Source organism: Myotis yumanensis, unplaced genomic scaffold, assembly GCF_028538775.1.
Source record: "Myotis yumanensis isolate MYYU_CA2020_CCGP unplaced genomic scaffold, mMyoYum1.0.hap1 SCAF_3, whole genome shotgun sequence".
Taxonomy (NCBI): Eukaryota; Metazoa; Chordata; class Mammalia; order Chiroptera; family Vespertilionidae; genus Myotis; species Myotis yumanensis.
The window spans coordinates 6442525-6459643 of record NW_027223754.1 but is presented as its reverse complement, the minus strand read 5'-3'; the positions used below and the strand labels follow the sequence as shown (position 1 = coordinate 6459643).

The 17119-nt window shown below is 48.3% G+C and overlaps 1 protein-coding gene across 9 annotated transcripts in view; it reads right to left on the bottom strand.

Moving 5' to 3' along the window:
- TENM3 (teneurin transmembrane protein 3) overlaps positions 1–17119 on the bottom strand; it is a 670243-nt gene that overhangs the window by 580055 nt on the left and 73069 nt on the right. For 7 of the 9 annotated variants that reach the window (XM_070408129.1, XM_070408132.1, XM_070408135.1 and 4 more), the window contains exon 1: positions 2186–2276. The exons of 1 other annotated variant lie outside the window; for it this stretch is intronic. The gene's annotated coding sequence lies outside the window, so the exon portion shown is untranslated. Of the gene's footprint in view, positions 1–2185; positions 2277–2748; positions 2846–17119 lie in introns of those variants that run through there. One more of the 9 variants, XM_070408130.1, reaches the window with a different exon arrangement.

Sequence of the window (17119 nt, the reverse complement as noted above, 5' to 3'; positions counted from 1 at the left end):
GACCTAAAACAGTTCTTCCTGGAAAATAAACACAACCATCCAAAATGATTCAATATGGAAAAATAGTCACAATTCTACCATAAACTTCTCTGCTTTATTTTAAGTAATCAAGCAACCCTCATTAGGGTCGATATTCTGTCTATGGGTGGTTAACATTAATACTATTGGCACAAGATTCTAATATATTTTCCAAATTTATAAGCACTGGCACAGTCATTAGTATATAGATACTTTTTTCATATAAATTGTGTAGTAATTGTAAAAATATATTTGTTTTACTCAAAGAAACTACATAAATATATTCTTTTTAAAATAAAGTATATTTTCTGCTAGGAAAAATAGTACTTTGAGTAAGAGGAATATTAAAATTCACGTTAAAAAAGGCAAGATTGTTAAGAAAAAAATAAGAAGAGACAGGCAATCCTAAAACACACAATAGAATAAGCAAACTCATTATAAACCCCTATCTTTGAAGAATTTAGGAATAATTTGTGAATGCCATGACATTTTAAAGTGGGATTAGCAAGTCTTATTACTGAACTAACCTCTTGCTCTTAGAGCAAGAATTAAATATTTGCTCTGCATTTAAAATCACAAATAGAAAGTTTCAAGGCTCTTACAAGAATTCCATGTATTAAGAAATATAAGCTAAAAGTTTTAGATAATCAAAAAAGGATGAAGGCATACACAAAGCAAGATTGTTGGTGTGTCTATAAAATCTTTTGTTTTGACTAAAACATTAAAATCCATCATGAATGGGAGTTACTGAATTTTAAACTCTGTTCTTAATATGCCAGAGACTACAAAAACTTCTCCAGGTAGACAATTGGGAAGGAGGGGTGTGAGGGACGGACATGCTTCATTTTTAAACAAATTCACTAAAGGGATAAAATCTCACAAATTCTGTTGAGTTGCAATACCACCTTCAGGGGTACTCCTGCAAAGATGCCAGTCCTGTCTCTTTCTTTTCCTTATGAAAACAGAAGGGCAAGGTAATGTCTGCACATATTTCTATTTCTATGGAAAAGACCACCCAGTGGATTCTGCCGGAGTCTACACATGTTTGACCAGGACATTATCAGAAGATAAGAGAGCATTATGAAGAGACAGCCGCGTTCTGGTGACTCCCAGCTGGCCGGGGCCCTGTGAAAAGTGCGCGGACAGTTCTCACTCTCTAACTCCCATTGCTCTTACCCAAAAGTACCTGGGAACTTTTCCTTTGCCTGAAATTCTAAGGACTTCCGAAAACAGACGCATTTGCTGTGTCACACACTAGAATTCCTCCTTACTCATAATCGGCAATGCGAATTAGCAGCCGGTTACCACTACAACCGCCTTACAGGCAGGCTAGGCAGTCCGGGTGGGATCGATCCTGCACAGGCAGGTGCTCAGCAGGGCTCAGCCCTCCCCACTGCCATCTGCAATGTGTGAAGCTCCTTCCGAAGGTCGTTAAACGCGATACAGACTTTGATTGAGTTGCAGACTCATAAACCTGGAATTTTTTAAACGCCCGGGTCAGGACATCTGCTGGTGTGTCCCCGGCCCGGCCAGAGTGCCCAGATCAAGTTGCAGTGGAGATGCACCGGCCCACGCGCCACCCAGCCCCTGGCTCGCCTTCCTTCGCTCCTTCCCAACTTGGCGCCCTGCTACTTGGAGCAGCCTCGCTGCCCCTTCAGGAAAGGAAAGCGGCCGCATCCCAGGGCTACCCGCTCGCAGGGCCCCGCAGGATCAGGTCAGACTCCTCTGGGAGGAAGACGCGGCACCCCACACAAAACTGGGGATCACCCGGATCGATCGGAGCCAGAGCGGCTGGGATCCCTGCCCCCACCGAGCGCCCGGCCAGCCGGCCTCTGAGCTGCCTTTCCCGGGGAACCGGTGTGAACCCGCGCGGTACCCAGCTCCTCCAGCCAGAGGCCCCGGCAAAGTTCCCCCTGGAGCCGCAGCCAGAGGTGTCAGAGGCGCGGGAGGGGCGGGGACACCGCGGCCGGGAGCCCCGAGGCCGGACCTGGGGGCACTGCGTGGGCAGAGATGCTCCGAGGCCACCAGGGCTGCCCAACTGGCGGCTGCCTCCCCCGGCAGCTGGGGAAAGCTCGGCCGCCCGCCCACCTTCCTGCTCCGGGCACCGAGGCCCGGGCACTAGGACCCCCGAAAGGAAGGAGGACGCGCCGGTGGCGGCGCCACTTACCGCTGGCTGCCCGCGCCACCGGCTCCAGCCCGGCCCACAGCACCGCGTCCACCGAGCTGCGCGCACCCCGCACCCCGCACTCGGCCAAATTCAAAGGAGCCGGGCGCAGGGGAGGGGGCCCCGCCAGGGAGCAGAGTGGGGGGGGGGGGCGGGAGGGGGCGGGAAGGGGAGAGAACGGCAAGTGTTACAACTTCCTTCCGTGCCCACCGCCCCGCAGCGCGGGCTGGGGACTGGAGGGGAGGGCAGCGCGCGCAGCGCCAATGAGTTCACTTTCTTTTTCTCCCCCGCGCCCGCCTCCCTCCCTTCCCGCCGCCCCTCCAGCCGCCTTCTGGCTGCCGAGGCCCGACCGGAGTTTTGGGATCTGGGCTGGGGAGCAGGAGGCTGGAGACGGCGAGGGAGGCGGCGAAGGGAGAGGTGAGCAGGCCAGCGGGTGCGGAGCCGGGAGCGGCACCCAGGCCCGGGATGGCGCGGGGACCCGCGGGCGGAGGGGCCCGAGCCCCCAGCCGAGCCGCGCGCCCACGTGTCCGCGTGTGAGTGTGGGAGCCGGGCCGAGAGGAGCCTACCATGCGCTTCCCGGTGCGGATCGCGGGAGAGCCGGGTCCCCGGCAAGCCGGATGCAGCCGCGACCATTTATAATCCCGGACTCCTCCGCGCGCCACTTGTCACGATGACAGGTACTTCATTTCTTCTTCTTTTTTATTCAAAAAAAGAGATTCCCGTTTACTGCCTTTTTCTGTCAAATGGGATTCGCCGGACTGAACCACGTTCGCTGCCCCTCCTCCCTCCCTCCCTCCCACCCACCCCAGGCCAGGCGGAGGTTGGGGAGGCTCAGGGCTCCCTCGCTGTGACCAATCAGGGCATCTACTCCTCTCGCTGCGACTCAGGGGTCATCCCTGAAGAAAGCTTCCGCTGATGAGTGGCTCTCCCGGCTTTCGGCTCTGATGAGGGGTCTGACGCCGCTGATTGCAAACACTAATGAACTTGCAGCGCCGTCTGAAATTCACACGCACCCACCAAGCGCGCGGGTCCTTGCGCGGGGGTCTGTCCTTTTCCTCCCGGGGCAGGAGGGGGCGCCGGGGGCGGGGCGGGTAATTGCTGTGGACCTCAGTGCAAACACTTATCTGTGTCATCCCAACCGCTCACCTTCTTAGGAAACTACTTCTCTTGATCTTCCACAGGGTGGGCACTCGGGGCGGCCGAGTCGGTGCGCAGTGGGAGCGAGACGCGGCGGGGAGACGGATTCGGAGGCAGGAGGGTAATTAAGGACTTCACCCCAGAGGCCGCCATCCTGCCCGCAACCTGGAGAGCGGCCCGCGCCTTCCCTTCCAGCGTCCTCTCCTCCCAGACCAGAAAGCTCAAAGGACCTTCGGACCCAGGAGGGGACTCTAAACACTCAGAGGTCCTTACAAGCCCCAACTCCGCAACGCGGCAGAACAAGTGTCTGCCCCTGGGTTTAAACAGGAGGACCTCCAACCGGGGCGCACCTGCCGGGATGAAACCTTGAAATCTACAGTCCAACCTTGAAATCTACAGTCCAATCTTGAAATCTACAGTCCGCTGAAGGCTCCTTCTCTTCTCTTCTCTTCTCTTCTCTTCTCTTCTCTTCTCTTCTCTTCTCTTCTCTTCTCTTCTCTTCTCTTCTCTCTCTTCCTTCTCTCTCTCTCTCTCTCTCTCTCTCTCTCTCTCTCTCTCTCTCTCTCTCTCTCGCACACACACACACCAGCAGCTGAACATCACCCTTGCTGCCTTGACTTTGCTGGGGGAGGAAATAAAAGTTTGCTGCTCTCCCCAAGACAATAAACACGGTCACTTTCCACTCCCTCAGGCTCCCTGTGAAACGCAGGCTCCCGCTCCCCATCCTCTATGCCAGGTGCCCAGGCGCATGCCCACCTGGGTAGTTAGAAGTCCGGGCTCCCAAATTTCGGATTGAATTTTGGATTGCCTGCCTGCAACTTTCCCAGAACAGCTGTGCAGCAGGGCTCTTCCTTCCTTCAGCCCCTAGAACTGGGCAGCTCTCCGTCCCAGGACTCTGCAGTGCTGCGGAGGGGCGGGGTCTCAGGTGCTTTGGGTGGACCAGCTTGGGGGGTCCTGCTGGGGTCTGGAGCACACCCCCGAGTGTAGCTGGGACCAGTGTCCCCGGCTCCCAGATCTGTCCCTGGAAGCATGGCAGAGGGACCAGCGAGCTCTGCGCCTTCTTATTCCACCTCCCACCCTCAGCCTCAGAGCAGGGCATCCCAGCACCAAGGGCCCCGATGTAACTAGGGTTGGAGGGAAATACACGTGCATTTGTAAAGACATAAAGACTAAGCGCTGGAAAAACAGAACAATGCCTCCTCTCCAGGGGAAATCCCGAACCTTTAGGATAGAGTTTCTCCAAAGTTTGGGGTAGAACCCAGGAGGAGAATCCTTGAACTTGAACGAGGGTGCTCAGTCCAGTGATCTGAGTTCCTACAACGGCTGAAGTGACCCCCACACTGCCAGGGGATGCCTGCAAGAGGACCCTGCTCCCTAGGGCCAGTGCCAACAGCACCCCGGCACCTCTCCCTGGGCAGAAGCCACCCAGGCCCCATGCCTTTGCTGCCCAGTGCATGCCACACTTGAAGAAAAGACGGGGTGTGGGGCCAGGCTATCACCCCTCTCATTCTAGCCAGTCTCCTTTTTTAAAGACAACGTGTCAATGATGAAGGAATGCCCCATATTACAGGGCAATCACAGGGACGACTCAGCATGAGCATCCCAGACACGATCATAAGGAGCTTGAAGGGGGTTTCATACCTGTTTAAAACTTTTGTAAGTGCCCAAGTAACACTCTCCCTCCCTCTTTGGTACCTTGCTGTCTAAAAATACATGAAAAGCAAAACAAAGCAAGCAAACAAACAAACCCCAAAACACCAGACTCACAGCCTCATCCCAAGGAGGCCACACAGAAGAATGACATGGCTGGTAGCGCAGGTGGGAGTTGGGCCGAGCAGGCGGCTGCTCCCTCTTTTCGGCCTTTTCCTAGAACCCTCCTTAGAGCTGACGCCGGGGGAACAATAGAGGACTCAGACCATTCGGAAATGGTCATAAATCTTGCAGCCTGTCTGTAGCCAGCTCCCTGTTACACGATATTCAAAGTGTTTCGGTATGTGACGCTGCACACTCACCCTAATTGGATACAGTGAGGACAAAACACTGGCGAGCTCAAGACTGGGGCCCGGTGCACCCCATGCCTGCGTCGCTAGCGGACAAAGCGCGCAGGTGTCCTCACGGACTTGGACCGTCTGCGTGCGGGAGGCGCAGCCCGCGGTGCAGGCAGTTTGAGTGTTAAATGCGGGGCTCCGCGGGGTTTCCCTCCCTAACAAAGAAGTCGCGCCCTTTGGAGCCCTGAGGAAAAGCTGGTGGTGCGCAATGCCAAACTCCAGCACCCACTTTCTCCTCCCAGTGCCACCCTGGGGAGCAGAGAGGGGGCTTCCAATGTGGCCATAGGGTTTATAGCCTCAGGAGCTGCTGTCGGGGGAGGGCGAGGGATGGGGATGGAGGGAAGCTCCCGCAGTGCCCTCCGCTGGAAACAAAACAAAACAAAACATCCATCCCAGGAGAGGAAATGCAAGAAGTCCTGTCTGTTTTCCAAACCTCCGGCCCTCACTGCAAACTCTGCCCCGCGCTGCTGCCGCCTTGCCTCGCTAGAGCAGCGAATCATGGGAAGCATGACCAGGTAGAAGGGGCTACTGGACCGAGCTGGGAGCATCGCCCTCCTGGCCCCCCAGCCCACCCGAACTCCTCTCCCCAGTCACACTGATAGGCGTGTCTCCAAAAAGAAAAAGACCTGTTGCCCAGCTCCGGCAGCCCCACCCACCCCGGCAAGGCCTGCTCTGGCCTTTGCCAGCCCCTGGGAAGTGGGGAGTGGGCAGGGACCCCTGCACTTGGGGACGAGGTCAGACCTGAGGCTGCAGTGGGTGGGCCAGTGGGTGGGCGAGGGCCTGGCTCTTGTCTGGCTGCTGAGGCGGAGCCACGTTAACATCCACTTAACCCCCAGTCAGTGTCCTCCCTCCAAGGGTGTGCTGCTCATTACAGGTGCACCCCAGGGCCTGCCCTGGATGCTGCTGCTCTGGGGGTGTCAGCGCCCCCTCCAGCCCTAAGATCCAGCTCAGAGCTGAGGGGGCAGAGTGGCCGCTGTCCGCCTCCTCCTGTGGGGAGCAGCCACTTCCTCCCCTAACACAGGGCTTGGGCCTGCAGAAGGGCGGTCCCAGGTCCCGCCGGGGGGGGGGGGGGGGGGGGGGGGGGGGGGGGGGGGGGCGGCTCCCAGACACCACAGGGCCTCCTAGGTGTTCTTGGGGCCTGTGACATCCAGGCTAACAAACAGGACAGTGGCCTGCCTGCGGGGGACCCAAACCAAGAGCTGCAGCCCGGCGGGTGTGGCTCAGGGGTTGAGCCTGGACCTAGGAACCTGGCGTCACCATTCCTTTCCTGATCAGAGCACAAGCTCCATCCCCGTGGGGGGCGTGCAGGAGGCAGCCCATCAAGGATCAATGACTCTCTCTCATCATTGACATTTCTGTCTCTCTCTCCCTCTCCCTTCCTCTCTGAAATCAATAAAGATATATATATTTTAAAAACAGTTTAAAATTAATATCCCAAAAAAGCAGTTTCAAGGTGGCAAAACGAAACATGTTTGTGGCATGAGGAAATAAAAGAATGGAATTAGCATCCTGAAAAAAAAAAAAAAAGAGCTGCCAGCTCCCCCACTCCAGGGCTCAGCTCGCCCTATGAAAAGACCAGGAAAGCCAGTCCCCTCTATCCCTCCAACAGGAGGAGTGTCTCACCTGAGAACAAGTGATGGGCTGCTCTAAACACAGGCTGGAGCCCCCAGGTCACTGGGGAACCCCAGCGCCAGGCCCCTGCAGTGTGGTGGTGGGACACATCACTGTGCACGTGGCCCCTAATTAACAACTGGCAGCCTCAGAACCAAGGGGCTCTGTAGTGATATCGGGTATTTGGCGTTTTTCCCCCTTTGCAAAAAAAAGTAACTCATGTCCCTTGGCTGTTAGATTGATGGAAACCGTAAAACAAATATCCTAATTTTATCACTGACTAAGTCATAAACTGAAATGACTGCTTGCAGTGGAAACATGCTTTCATGACTTTAATTAAGGAAGGTAGGCCTCTGTCAATGCCCAGGCATTTTGGAGCCACCCAGTGACCCCATGATGAGACAGACCAACGTTTAAATGGGTCCGTGCCCGCGCCCACGCCTCGCCCCTCTCCTGGACGTTGGTGTGTGTCCCAGTGTGTTCACCAGGCTTCACGCAGCTCTTATTTTGGTGAAAACACAGGCATGGACCACAACCCAGCTGCTGACTTGGTTTTGCTTGAACCTCAGAAAAGACCCGCTTCCCTGATGGAATTGGAACACAGGCATCTTTTCACATTTTGCATTTTCCATTCTGGTGGAACTCGGTGTGTACCCTTCAAACCTGCCACGTGATTCCACACTGAAAGACGCAACCTTCATAATAGTACACAGGGAGTCCCTTTTAAAATCCATATACATTTTTAAATATTTTTTATTGATTTTAGAGAGAGGGGACAGGAGAGGGAGAGGGAAACATCGATGTGAGAGGGAAATGTGGATCGCTTGCCTCCTGTATGCACCCCAACTGGGAATGGAACCCACACAACCTAGGTATGTGCCTGGCTGGGAATAGAACCTGTGACCTTTTGGTGCACAGGATGATGCTCAACCAACTGAGCCACACCAGTGAGGGCTAAAATGTCATTTTTTCGTTTTGTAGATTTTTATTTATTGATTTTAGAAGAAGAGAAAGGGAGAGAGAGAGAAACATCAATTTATTGTTCAACTTATTGATGCATTCATTGATTGATTCCTATATGTGCTCTGACCAGGGATGGAACCTGAAACCCTGGAGTATCAGGATGATGTTTTAACCAACTGATGTTTTAACTAACCAGCCAGGGCTCCTATTTTCTATACACAACTTTTTAGTTAGCGATACACACACACACACTAGAGGCCCAATGCACGAAATTCATGCAAGGGGCTCGGCCCTCGCAGCCCCGGCTGCCTTGGCTGGCCCTTGCAGTCCTGGCTTCATTTGGAAGGTTGTCTGGATGGTCATTCTGCTGGTCAGTCTAATTAGCATATTAGCTCTTTATTATATAGGACTGTCTTTAAGGCACGAAGTATATAGTGTATTCAGGGTGTAAGTATATTTAATGTAGGTACTAGGTGAGGCAATATTTATCCTAAATTAATGACATGGGACAAGTTTGTTAATAATACAATGCCCTTTAGCTATTTCAGGATCCCGTCTGTAAGTTAACTTGTACATGGGTTAACAAAGTAGCCATTGAGTGACGTCATTTAGTATCAGACGCCGGAACATGGCCTCCTTCCCCAGAAGGGCCCTAGTCTCTCCTCCCTTTGTCTGGGGCGTACTCTCAGTCTCCGGACACCACTCATTAAAACACCTCTGAGTGGCACCCTGCTCCCTTCGAAGTGCTTCCTCCCTATTTCATTCATGTGATACACCATGGCCCTGTTGGATGGATGGTTGGTTTTGTAAGGACCTTTCCCAAGAGCTGTGAGCTCCATAGCTTAGCCTAGTCTCCGTCGGACCCACTGGCTCTAGCATAAAGAGCTATGATACAGGCTTTCCACTTCAAATGGTGAATTTGAAGTGGAAAGCCTGTATAAAAGACACTCAATAAATAGATGCTGAATGAAAGTGAACCATGAATACCATGTCTTTATTGAATTCTGCCATTCTTCCTATTTAAAATAAGATATATCACAAATAAGTTGACTGTGAAAATGTATTTATAACTATACTTTTTGACGTTTCTGCCCCATTAGGGTTTTAATGGCGTGTAGTTTAAAAATTATGATATTAAGCCATATCAAGTCACTTCTGGACTTGGTTGACTTTTCTCAGAAACATACATTGAAGTCAAAACAAATATCACGGGGAAAGGCAAAGACATCAAATTTTGTTCTCCTCTTTTTTTCAGCCAGACGTAGTACTTACGGAAATATGGAAAAAAATTGTAGTAAGCGCCTATTCAATATTTTCTATTTGATATGATGCTATTTATGAAACCCTTATTATTTCCCCAACTCCCCTTGGATTTTAAATGGGAAGACATGTAGAGCCTAAGACGACTGCTTTTCCTTTCTTCAAGACAAGGGTGCGGCCGACGTGGGGGGAACAAGCCCTATTTGTTGCTGTCTGCTCGGGACTGTCTCCGATTGGCCTGGCATGGCATTTCGCTGGAGATGTGTATGTTGCAACCCAAGCACGGAGCCCGTGTGCTTTGTAAAGTGGTAACCACATGGCCCTTATTTGAAACATTTGAGGATTTTTGGACATGAACCTGAGTTTAAATTGAGCTACAAATTCAACTCAAATGTATCGGTCCTGACAAACACATCATCGCGTTGGACAGACGCAGTCCCTGCTCCCCTCGGATTAATAAAGGTGATGACCACCGATCGCCACGCAAAGGTTCCTTATGGAAAAGCACCATCGCGTGGCACTTCGCACTGTTTATATGCAAATTGCCCCGATGAAGCCGACATTTTCTGCTGTTATCACTTCCAGGGGGACGGGAATGTTTAAAAGTGGTCTCTGGGTAAAAGGAAGGCTCTACAGTCAAATCTATTTCCTCTCACACTATTTTCGAGTGCACTCCGCCATCATCATGAAGATTTAATTAAGCAAGCTCAGCTAAGCTAAAAAGCAAAGCGGCTGAAGCCACCCCTTCTGGAAGCATCCTCCAGACTTTCACAAAATGATGTATTTACCATTCTTCACGGAGGGGCCCCGAGCGATCACGGGAGGTTAAACGTACAACAGGATTCTAGAGCTCCTTCCCCTCGCTTCTGAATATCAAATTTGGAGTTTACACTTTGTCACAGAGAATAGTACCAAGTTATGGCTGTTGATGGCCCTTCCCTCGCAGCTTTCAATTGCCTTGAAAAAGATACAGTTTCTTTAATTAAAAAAGCTGCACAGAACTAATCCCTCTGGCTGCAAAAAGAAAAGTTTTAAGCAATCTCTTTCTGCTCGGAGAGAGAAAGGCAGACAATACCATAACAGATCAGAAACATAAGCTATAGTGTGCAGCTAGGGGCACAGCAGGGAACTGAATGCTGCTCCGACTGTGTCATTTTTAATCCCCAGCCCAGTTTCCCCGCCTGACCTCATGCTGAGATGAAGTTATCACAGAAGACAGCTTTACTCTCCCCAATGAAGCCAGCCCTGGGTCTGCATTATCCTGAGCAGATCAAAACACCGCTTTCATCAAATAGCATTATCTGCATAAAAGGCATGCAATTGCCCGATAATTTCACCCAAACTATGCTATTCATTTAAAGGACAAGGAGAGAAATGTAATTCATTCCTTTTGGGGGCGGGTTGGTGGAGAAGAGAGTGGGGCACAGGCTGGAGAAGCTAATGTATCCCCTTCACTCATGGGAACTTTTCTGTTTTTAACACAAAATCCCAAGAAGGGGTCCATTTAACAGCCCCCCCGCCCCCCGCCCCTGCCCCATGCCGGTGCTTTAAGATGAATTGTGGAGGCAATAGGGTGCAGTTTGAGTGACAAAAGTGTGAGTTGTGTGGAAAACTGGCAGTGAGAAATCACAAAGCCTGCTGATGTCATTAGCCATGCTTCCCTGAACCCCAATAAAAACATCATAGCTAGTAAAATTGGAGAAGCGTAAGAATTAGCCGAACAATTGGGTGAAGTTTAACACAACGCTGTGATGGGGGGATCCTCAGGTTGGGGAGACAAAGACTAGTCCACAATCTTAAGTGGTTACTTCGAAGAATATTTCAGAAATCTTAGGAGTAAAGGCTAGATTTTTAAACATTTTTATTTAGAAAATACTTTAGCCTCCTTCACATTTTTTCCATTTTATGTTTAAACAGTGTTCTCATTTGCAGTGTGGGTTGTATAACATGTGACAATGGGCTTCTCTTTAATGGGCCCTCACTCTGTATTGAATGACATCAGTTGTTTTGCTCAAGGTATATCATGATAGTTAGAGCCATCAGACAAAACCATCTGTGTGGAGTAACTGGAATTCCCAAGTATTAACACTCCCATGGGGGTGACCTATTAGGTAGATGTTAATGTCCTTAGAATATGTAGCGATTGAGCTTAAAAATGTTAACCATCCTCTCAGTCCTTCCAGAATTTACTCTGTAAACTGACCCCATTCAAAACCCAGCCTAATCCCTCCCCAGACAATGTCTACACACAAAAACCTGTGGGCAGACCATCAGAAGTCCTGGGAAAAAGAACATTAAAAAGCTCCAAATTGGAGGCGAGGTATACTCCTGGGAACCCGTGAAAGGGCGAGAATTTTCCCCCTGAAAGGAAGACGCAGCTTCTACAAGAAATGAATCATGGCGGTACAATTTGTCGTCAATGGCGTGTAACCCTACGTATGCATTTTCCAAAGCATTTGAGTGTAGAATAAACAATTATTTTTTCCTCAGGCCAACTTCCTGAAACCACAACTCAAGGCTGAATTGCTCAGAGGCCAGAAGTCTAGATAGATATGCGCCCTGCTCAGTCGTCGGGTTCAAACGCACATTTCCAAAACACAGCTTCGTGACACACACTCGATCTTAAGTTTAATGTGATTAGGCATTAAAGGGTGGCACTTCCTTGAATTTAATGACAGCACTATTCTCATGTCAAACTTGATTGCGAGAGCCCGCTCCAGAGTGAACTTTTGAAAATCCCAAGTCATTCACAGACCATGGAGGGTTCAGTCTCCCCAAAACTTCTTGTCTGTGAAATAGCAACTCGGGATGCGTGAGCAGAGAGGCGAGTTTCACATGTTGCTGCCAAGTGTGTTTGTGAGACTGATTTATTTTATTCTTTAAATCTTTATTGTTCTAAATATTACATATGTCCCCCCCCCCCCTTGACCCCTTGTAGCCCATGGCCCTGCCCCTCACCCCAGGCCTTCACCACCCTTTGTCTGTGTCCATGGGTTATGCATGTATGCATGCAAGTTCCAAAGAACGTGTGTGACTGGTTTTAGAAGAAGTCACCTTTCTGCCTGAAAATGCCCAGAGAGAAAAGCTCTTGAGGTCACCAGCTCCCTGCTCCTCTCCACGTGCGCATTTAGGATGCAATTCACGCGTATGCGCTGTTTCCTCAGAAGAGCAAAGCGTGTCCTGGGCCATTGTGCTGTTTTGAAATAGAGACAGTGAGACAGACAACTTCCTTAAGACTTTAGAAAACAAAAACCCAACACGGGATTGCAATATCTACTTCTTCTTTCCTTCCACGCAAGCCTGTGTTGGGCTCAGAACTGATTCCTAGAAGAGACTGAAACTGGACCATTTGTGAATCCAGATGCCACCAGTCAGCAAGCTCATGGCCACAGGAGTTTGTGTCTGGGCATCTGAGCAATCATTTTTGTGGGGCATGGGACCGTTTTCAACATGGCACTGGAGCCCAGCCAGTGTGGCTCAGTGGTGGAGTATCGACCTAGGAACCAGGAGGTCATGGTTCAATTCCCAGGCCAGGTTGAGGGTTCAGTCCCCAGTGGGGGGCATGCAGGAGGCAGCAGATCAATGATTCTCTCTCATCATCGATGTTTCTAACTCTCTCTCCCTTTTCCTTCCTCTCTGAAATCAATGAAAACATTTTAAAAATGGCACTAGACACAGTCCTACTCTCAGAGTCAAAGCCTCCCAGGTGGGCGGGGGCAAGGAATTCCTAGCAACACCTCAGTGTTCTCTGGACTGAAACTGGCACACTTGGCTAGCGGGGCACGGAGGCAGCGGAGCTTGGTGTGCTGGGCAGCGTGATGAATTCTTGAGGGAGGAGAGTGGTGGGTTAAGGCCATGAAATGGCTAAAGGACTCAGAGTGGACTAAAGCACGTACCAACAGGCTGTGTGATCCTGATTCTTAGCCTCTCTGGGTTTTGTTTGGTTTCAGGGAAAATGTAAGAAGCAAGACATTTCTCAAGCAGACTGTGAGAATGCAGAGTCTGGGCTGGGCAGAGTTAGTGTCCAAATTTCTCTCTCTGTGTACCTAACACTTCTTTCCCAGCCCAAATCCAGTGCTTTTAATCCACAACTTTTATGAAAACCCAGGATGCACCTTCCTCTCTTTTATCCTTGGATAAGATATCTAGGAGGGAAAAAAAAAAAGTAGGCCAGGAGAAGATTATGAGCTAAGCGACTATAAAGACAGAGGAAATTGGCAGAGAATCTGAGTCTTGGTAAGAGGAGGGAGAACCGGCTGAAAGTGAAGATAAAGGAGGGGGTGCTGCGGGGAAGAGCCCAGGTGAGGGTCCTGGGCTAATGCCCCACTTGATGGAGTCAGTATCGACTCTAGCCTCCATTCACACTCACCCGTGAGGATTGGCATCTTGCCTCAAGACTTTTCAGTGTTACTCACATATTAGATTCACATCGGGCCATGGTACCAGTGATATTAACTCTCAACCTTGTTAGAAATCAACCTTGCCCTGGCCAAGTAGCTTAGAGGATCCTCCCATATGCCAAGGTTGCTGGTTCAATCTCCAGTCAGGACCCATACAAGAAGCAACCGATGAATGCATTGAATGCATAAATAAGTGGAACAACAAATCTCTCTCTCTCTCTCTCTCTCTCTCTCTCTCTCTCTTCCTTTCTCTCTCTAAAATTGATAAATAAAATTTATTAAAAGAAGAAATCAACCTTTATTATACTCTGAAGAAGGTTTTGATAATACAGAGCTTCTAAATTAAAATCTGAAGATTATCTTGATAATAAACAAGCTGACAGAATCTGTGCTAGTCCTGTTTGTCTAATTTAGACCGTTAGACCCCCCTGTATCAGATTCACCTGGGTGTTCTTAATGAGATATACCTTCCTGGGCCTATTCCCGCTCTGTGGAATCAGAATGTCCAAGGATGGAACCCATATATCAGCATTTGTAATAAGCCTTCAGAGCATTCCTGTGCACTGGGGAGTTTAAGAAGTATTGCCCTGGGCTAACTATTTTGCATAAAGTAAATTGATGTTTCAGTGTTTATCATTAGCCTATTAAAAGGAAGTGGTTTCAAATAAGCCCAGCCGAATTATGATCAAAAAGTGACACATTCCCATTTAAGAAAAATTGAAATTCACAAAATGAAGAGGGTGAGAGTATTTGTCTGGATAAATTCCACTGAAAATTCAGTGACACTTCATAATTAGATTTTGAGTCATTCTCTCTGAGAGTAGTAAAATCCATGTTATAAATCGAATAGCATTTTCTATGATTTTAATAGTTGGATTCCTGGGCACAAACTTTTGCCGATGGTACTGTTCAATAGTATAGGTATGATTCTAATATTATATATATTTAAAATAAATCTTCAATTATGTATTAGTTTCATTTATGATCAGAAATTAAAGAATTCCTTCTGTGAGATGGGATAGGAACTAACTCAACGTGTAATAGGTTTTGACAGAAATCAAAGTTACCTCCACCCAAGAAATGAAGGGCGGTCTTCGAAAGCGATGAGTTTACAGGTCAGCATCCTAGGCTGTTTCTAGGATGGTTTCTCAAAGGTATTGCTCATTTTTAACTCAGAGCGTATTCTCTATCCTGCCATCATCACCTCCTTGTTTTGCACGTCCTCTGATTCCAGAACCCAAACACTTAACAAGGACACATGCCTCCTCTTCATCGGGAGCAGGAGGAACAGAACCAGTTCTGATTATAATAAGTGCATTTATATTTTATACACAGGTATCAAATCATGCACACACAGAAATACAAATTCAAGCTCAAGGGGAGAGAAATGCCTCTTAAACACACACACACACACACACACACACACACACACACACATGCGCGTGCACACCTCCCTAATGAGAATTACACAAAGAAAACATTTTTTTGTGGCTTGAGTCTGTTTTTGAGGAAAGTTAGTTATCTCCCAATGTGAAAACACTGACCATGGCAACACCTCAGGCCCGGCTCCTCAGCAACATTCATCTTCCTTTCGTTTCTGTGTTGTAGAGATTTACCATAAAATTTCCCCCAACATAACATAGTTTACAATTTCTTTATCTATCTCTTTAAACAAAATGACTGCGTCAACTGCACGTATTTTAAAAGGATTGTTTAAGGCTGAACTTGAAGAAGATTTCTTCAGAATGATGGCTCTCTCTTCAACGACTAATACATTCAGGATCGAGTTAAGTCACCGTTCTAAGGACTGGATAGTTTTGGGGATGATAAACACTTCTGACTCGGATGAAAAATGACAGGGAAGGCTCTAACTGCTAGAGGCCTCTAGATGGTGGAATTGGTAATCCTCCTTAAAGGGCCAGGAGAGTGAAACCGTGAGAATGATAAGCATGCTGCTCCTTGAAATGACAAACCGTTGAAAAACTGCCCCGGAGAACACCTTAGGGAGTAAACGTGGCTAATAACGGTTTACATGTGACTGCAAAACAATAATGAACCTGTCCAATCAATTGTTCTCAGCAGCGGCAGGTCACAGTGGAAGGAAAAAGACACATCCTCATTGACCCCTGGCACCGTTGGTTCCTTTCCATCATGTGATTTCCGAAAGCGTTCCTTTCATGCTTAGTCATGCGGTGACAGATTAACCTGAAAATTAGTACCCATCACTCTTCCTAGAGGCAGAATTTAATATGAATAACTGCCACTGGGGCAAAAAAGTAATCCATTACCTTGCTTCCTTATGAATACGATGATGGGAGGGTTTTTCTAGCAAGGACTGAGTGAATAAACAGACTTATCCATACATTGGAAGAGAAGGGAACTATGGCCCGATCTCACTTTATTAATGTAGGTTATCTTCATAATGGATGCATATTAGTGCAGATAAACGTATGTTGTCATGCTCTGTGAAGACTGATAAGCTACCATGTGAATGACTGTGCTGGGCACATTAATTTTACATGTTTGGACATGCCATATGTTCAGGGTTAAACTGGAGAAAGTAATTCCTTTGTCTGCTCCCCACTCCTCCAACCCCCACCATGTTTAGATTTTCTATATATTTCAACACAGTTTATGTCATAGAAGGTAATGAAAAGGATTTGATTGAAGTTTATGAAGACAACCATGGCCCAAAATCCACTTGATACACAAAAGATCAGCACCATCACCAATAAACTAAACTGTGTGTCAAATAACCATGACTCTTCATCCTGGGGTCAAGTCCACCACACAAGAAATAATAGAAAGTCCTCTCTGTGTCTGCTGATGCCCAGAGATGTCATGGGAATCAAATGAGGGCATCTCACATTGGAAAGGGTTATAGAGAATTTATTACGGATACCTTTCCTTTATCTAACCAATTATTGATCTTTCAGTTCATCTTATGGAGTAAAAACCAAAATAAATATTGAGTGTTTGCGTCACAGGCTTGATGTCATCATTTGTGTGAGGGGATGCCACACCCTTTCAGTTTTGTCTTAATTTTAAACATTTATTAAAATCATCTGCATAGATCCAAAGACGCAAAAATAAAAGGGCATGCGAGATTGATCAACTGGTCCTCTGTGCTTGAGGGGGTATATCACGGTGAGCCGTCCATGCTCATTCAACAACTACTTCTTTAAGTTAGCAGCCTTTTTAGCGTCCCCGACCAGGGAAGCAGACTCCTCAGAAATTGGCCTCTATGGTGTTTCATATGAAGCCTTCACTTACTACACTGTTATGCAAGCACATGGCACACCATTTTGGTGACCATTAACACTGTATGACTGAGAATTAATCAGTGATAAAAAGAAATGTGATTTGTAAGCGTGTGAGTTTGATCCATTAATCTTACTAGTGTTAATCTGCCTTGGACTAATTTTATTGCTATCAAGTTTTAGTGAGAATACCACTATAAGAATTTTTTTCATGTTTAGCTAGAGAAACTGCTTTGTAGTTTAGGATTTTAATTCAGT